This window comes from Solanum verrucosum, unplaced genomic scaffold, assembly GCF_900185275.1.
Source record: "Solanum verrucosum unplaced genomic scaffold, falcon-dt-bn FXZP01000203.1, whole genome shotgun sequence".
Lineage (NCBI taxonomy): Eukaryota > Viridiplantae > Streptophyta > Magnoliopsida > Solanales > Solanaceae > Solanum > Solanum verrucosum.
The window spans coordinates 1283556-1289915 of record NW_026020815.1 but is presented as its reverse complement, the minus strand read 5'-3'; positions in this window follow the sequence as shown (position 1 = coordinate 1289915).

The following is a 6360-nucleotide window of genomic DNA, read 5'->3' as shown; positions in this document are numbered from 1 at the left end:
AGAGAAGGAATTGTGAAAATGTCCAACAGTGAACCAAATGCGCCATTATCAGAGTCCCAGAACTCGATTCTTCGACAACAGCTTGATCGTTTAATGTCTGGTCTTCAGACTACCCCTGATCATCCTCCTTACTCTTGGGTAATTCAGTTTTTCACTAAAGTTTGTGTTTTTTTTTTAGAATTAACTGATTTGTAGAAAGTTTTAACTAATCCCATTTATCTTATTTTCGAATTTTTGGAAAAATTAGTATTGATTTTTGGATAAAAATGAGTTCTTTGGTTATAGATTTCAATTTCTAGGAGGGATTAACTCTTATGAATTTTGTTAATCGAATGTTTATAGTCTAATCGAATGTTTTGTTTCGTTATAGATGATTGAAAAAGCGTTGCAGGAATTGGACGAAGAAGGGGGTTCTAATGAAGACTCGATATCTGAGTTTATCATGAAAAACAATGAGAGTTTGCCGATGGCTCATACGACAATGCTGAAACATCATCTGGAGAAGATGTGTGAAAGGGGGGAAATTGTTATGATTGATGAAGGACGGTTTTCGCTTCCTGGTGACAACGAAAACTCGAATCCAACGAGAAAAGGAAAGAGCAAGAGAAGGGGGAGTTCGTCAAATACACAAAAGAAGCAGCAGCAAAAGGAAAAAGAGGAGGATCCTCAACATGTGGTGAATTTGGAGCAACCGAAAAAACAGGGTCGTGGGAGGCCTGCTAAGAACAAGGAAGACGGGGACAAAAAAGGTGATGGCACAACTTCAGCATTGGCAATGAAGGAACCAGAAGATAAGTGTGAGAGGGCTCTCAAGGGCCAGGAAGACAGGGATGATCCAGATGCTGTACTTGTGAAGGACTTGAGAAGCAAAATGATGAAGGACTAGGAAGGCGTTGGAAGGCACAGTAAATTAGCATTCCCAGAAGTTCAAGTGTTAGCGGATATATTTTAGTTATTTGTATTTCTCTATATACAATATTGTAATTCAAACTAATGTGTTAGTTATTAGACAGAAGCTATAGTATTATTTACTAGTCGATTGTAGTTTTCTTTTCTGTAAGTTATGCTCTATACAATAAAACTTGTGTACTCTCTACAGGCTTTGCCTATTTATAAAATGCTGTAGTCTGAATCATCGTCTTTAATTCTCTGTCTTGTTGCTGTGTACATTTTTTTCAAAGATAGTCGCTAGAGAATGACGTTTGTGTAGTTGATTGATTGATATATTTACTTGTCTAGTGTGATGTTGATGCTTGAGTTCAATGTTTATTCAAGAAATTCAACTAATTTCTCCATGAGTTTTGCACTGAAATCTGAATATCTAAGCACTTTTTCTTTTTCAATGGAATAATCATAGATGTAACACCTGTGGTGTGTGGTCGAGGACGTTGCATTTTTTTTAATTTGTTCTCTCACCTGGCGTTCGATATCTGTTAGGGGGTCCGATTAAATTCATATCTGAATCAGGAAATCTCACATTAAGGGTAAATGCTCCTTTTGGAGAGTAGAATACTTGTGTGGATCCCTCTTTGAATTTCGCTTGTGCTGTAGGAGTTGCGAATGGTAATGGAAGTAAGAGGAAGGGTGAGCAGAGTACTTGTGATGTTTTCAAAAGAAAAAATGGCATCCTAGAGGAAGGTGGCACTTCTATAAGTGGGACGCATTATGCAGAATGGTTTCCGATCACAATGACTAAAAACAACAACCAGGAACCTCAACAAGCAACAACGGAGAACAGAAAAGAAGTGAAGAATGGAAATGACATGACGCAAGTTGACGGGAAAGAAAGAGAAGAGCAAAAAGAGGTCCAGACACAAGGGTGATCACATTTTCGGAACAGGAGAAGAACAAAAATGAAATTCCCACTACTATGCAAGAAAAGAGAAAGGTTACAGGCTTACAGCTATCCCAATCTTGGTAACAGTTCCTGTTATGCTTGCACTCTATGTTGCTCAGACTCTTAAAAAATGTCAACAGGTGCATGATGGATTCTCCATAAGTAGTATATTTTTGGAGAATCCGACATAGATAAGACATCAAAAGTGAAGAGTCCGCACAACTTAGCTTGCACCTCATTGAGGAAAGCTAATCAAAAAGAGATACAATATTTCTCTAATAAGTCTTCAAAAACCTTTTGTCAATTATGTTCAGATTACAAATTATATTAGAATGCTTGATATGCAGGGGTCTCTCTAATGTTAACAATAAAATATCGTTGTTCTAGAACAATCACTTCACTGTGAACATCATTAATCAACATTTTCATATACATTTGTGACTCATTTGGCTACAACTTATTTTAACAGATGGTCTGAAAGTACCTATGGAGATATCTACAATGAACCGAAGACGCTAGGAAATAACGTCATCATTGCGGAACAGGCTATGAAGACCAACAACAGTCTTGAAAAAAGAGCTAATCTTGATAAAGCTAAGGCCAAGTATGTTTTATATCTGAAAGTGCCAGAGGATATTTTGACTGATCTTCCTACAGAGAATAAAACCAAGAGCAATCTCATGACTATGGATCCTCATAGTGACCCGGGGACTGATGAATTCACAACAAAGTTCTATCAGGCTTGTAAATACTCTATTCATGATGATTGAGGAGTTTGGTATGTGCCTTACTTGAATATGTTTGTCTTAAAGTCGAGTCGTTATTGATGTAGATATTGTTGAATCTGATCCTATAAGTTAGTTCGAGATGTCTAATATCATGAATGCGAAATGAAATTCTTCCCAAAGTACTATGATCACAAAAGTTTTATGTAAAATGAACCTCAAACATTAAAGTAATAGATTCCAAGTATGTTAATATGCAAATTAAATCTTTTACAAGTTCTAGGATCGTGCAAAGCACGAATGCCCAAATACGACAGATTGTTTCCTGAAGCTACTTATGCCTTACAGGTTACAGCCCTTTTTGTGGTATTAGTCTTCATGGTTAACTCATACTAATATTGATATGATTCCTAAAGTAAATTCCCCTCAACAGTTTTCTGAAATGAGACCCATTAGTGTAATTAACAAAAAATTAACTCTTTGAATAGTAATGCTGATTTTATCAAGTCAAATCATCAAGAACATAATACTAGATGCAGAAGTAGGGCTGGTGGATAATTACACAGGAAAAATGAATTCTTGGATTATATAGTTTTCATTTTGACTGCTTGGAAAGTTTAGGGGTAGTGTGTTATCATGCCTTCCGAACCTATCATAGTACTAGTCGTACCGTTGTAGTTCTTGCCATAGGTCACTTATTGTGTTTGTTGTTGTTTTTGTGTCTTTCTTGTAGACTTTATACTGCTTTTCTTATTAACGGTTATGCTTCTTCATTAGACACACTAAATGATATCCATCTATCTAATACGTATCTGAACACAATAGATACATCTGAGGTTCAATTTATGATAGGATTCATAATAATGAAAACTAAAGGGAAAAGAAGTAATTAGGTAATAAACTAACAGATTTCTGTTGTTTACCCTAAAAAGAGAACACAGTCTAGGCCCAAATCAAGATAATTGGCCCAAGATAAATCTACGAGTGGGTTATGGTGTTGACGGGGATGAGTACAGGACTTGTATCACGATTGTGTATTTGGTGAAAAACTCATTTTGAATCCCTTATATTCATCTCTGATGGAGTTGCCGGGGAGTTTGATTATTGTTCAAAGTTGAGGGGGGAGTTTGATTTTTAAAGCAAAGTTGGGGGGTGAAAACAATTTTTACCCTATAATATTTTGTATACACTGACGTCAATATTGTATTAAATACCACTATTACATATAAATATTCTTATCATATCAGCCAACTGTATATAATATCTCTTCATAGATTATTTCTCTTCATAACTCTAAAAATAATTAAGAAATTGCAATTAATACCACAACATGGTCTATATCCATCTACCCAAAACATATATTTTAATTTGAATGATCATTATTTATTAATATCTTAATAATGAATGAATTTACATACCCAGAGATATGAGGGCATTAAAATTAGAATAAACGACAATAAAATGAATTTCGCTTAATAAGGGCTCTTTCTTCTATTTATTTCTCTCCTTATCTCCCCATCTCCCCCCCCCCTCTCACTCTCTCCCCCCCTCCCTTTCATTATCTCTATCCCTTCACTTCTTCTACTTGTTGGTTGGAGTCAATCATCGTAGATCGCCCCTTTACTTCTTTCGATCTATCTCTTTCCTCTTTTATCGCTTTGTGTATGTGTGTGTTTTGCATCTGCAAAGCAACGCGTACAGTAAAATGAAGCCCTTTTTGACGATGAATTTTGGGGTGACCTAGTTCCTTCGATCCACCCGCTTGATGAGCTTCGATGATTTTGACATCGTCTGATCATTCCTTATCATCTGGAAGGCCCTCGATTACACTCAGGTTCTATTATTCTTGTTTTGATATCTTATTTTGATATTTTGTTACTCTTGCATAGTTATTTAGTATTCTTGTTTTATTGTTTGATGTTTCTATTAGATAATCTGAATTAAATTGCATCGAATTGATTATACATGGAGTGCAAGTTCAGTGATAACCCGTGTGGTGGAAATAATTACGGAATTGCAATTAATACCACAACATGGTCTATATCCATCAACCCAAAACATATATTGTAATTTGAATGATCATTATTTATTAATATCTTACTAATGAATGAATTTACATACGTAGAGATATGAGGGCATTAAAATTAGAATATACGACAATAAAGTGAATTTCGCTTAATAAGGGCTCTTTCTTCTATTTGTTTCTCTCCCTATCTCCCCATCTCTCTCTCTCTCCCCCCCCCCCTCCCTCTTTTTATCTCTATCCCTCCGATCCCTTCTTCTACTTGTTGGTTGGAGTCAATCATCGTAGATCCCCCTTTTACTTCTTTCGATTTATCTCTTTCTGTGTGTGTTTTGCATCTGCAAAGCAACATGTACGGTAAAATGAAACCTTTTTTACGATGAATTTTGGGGTGACCTAGTTCCTTCGATCCACCTGCTTGATGAGCTTCAATGATTTTTACATCGTATGATCATTCCTCATCATCTAGACGACCTTCGATTACACCCAGGTTCTATCGTTCTTGTTTTGATATTTAATTTTGATATGCTGTTACTCTTGTATAGTTATTTTAGTATTCTTGTTTTATTGTTTGATGTTTCTATTAGATATTCTGAATTAAATTGCATCGAATTGATTGTACATGGAGTGCAAGTTTAGTGATAACCCTTGAGGTGGAAATGAAAGTGAAGATTGATGCACTAGTCATACTCAAGATTTTAAATATCTTCGGTCTATAATTTAAGGAGACAGGTTGATTGACGATGATGTCATACATCGTATTGGAATGGGGTGGATAAAATAAGGGTTCACCTTTAGTATACTATGCGATAAAAATATGTCAATAAGGCTTAAAGCTAAGTTATATAGTATGTCGGTTAGACTAACACTATAGTATAAGGCAGATGAAGGCAGTGGAAATGAAAATGCTCAAATGGATATGTGGACATACTAAGAGAGATATGATTAGAATGAAGTTATACTACACAAGGGGTAAGTAGCCTCCATAAGAATAGGAAGTGTGAGGATGTATAAGAGGTTGGTTGTACGTAGTAGGAGTTAGGCGAGGTATATGTAGGTTGAAAAGGAATTAAGGGAGTAATTTGACAGGACATGATACAACTTCAATTAGCTAAGGACATGACCTTAGATAAAGAGGTATGATGATCGATGATTAGGGTAGAAAGCTAGTAGATAGTTGAGTGTTTTCCTACTTCATGATTTAGGTATTGCGTAGTTTTTCTTTTCTTCAATGTGCATTAATATTTGTTGCTACACTTAGGGCCCGTTTGGCCATGCGATATGGTATCATGATATAGAATCATGAGATGAAATTGAAGTTGCTAGCCCTCGGAGTCTCCGTCCGCTTCTTCTTCTTCTGGAGCCTCCCTCATCGGCCGTTATTGATACGCAAGTGCAGATTGAAAAACATATTCAAGCTGTTTTGGACATGCGAAATGGAATATTTGTGTTGTATATTTTCTCATAAACATAAAAATCCATAAGTTGTAAAACTATTAAAATAGCCCCAATTGTTTATTCAATCTTATCAAATAAACAAAAATTTATAAAATTGCATAATAAATTATTACAAAGCTATTTGTTCTCCACTTAAGTAATTGTTTCATCTAACTTTAATTTAATTTTTTTTAAAATTGAACATAAATTGTTGTGTACTAGTCTTTAATATAATCCTCCCACATAATACAGACAATTTTCTCACATTGAACTTGCATTTCTCGATCATGTGACCAAAAAGACGAACCAACATTGTTACTTTGAACCATTTGTTGGTC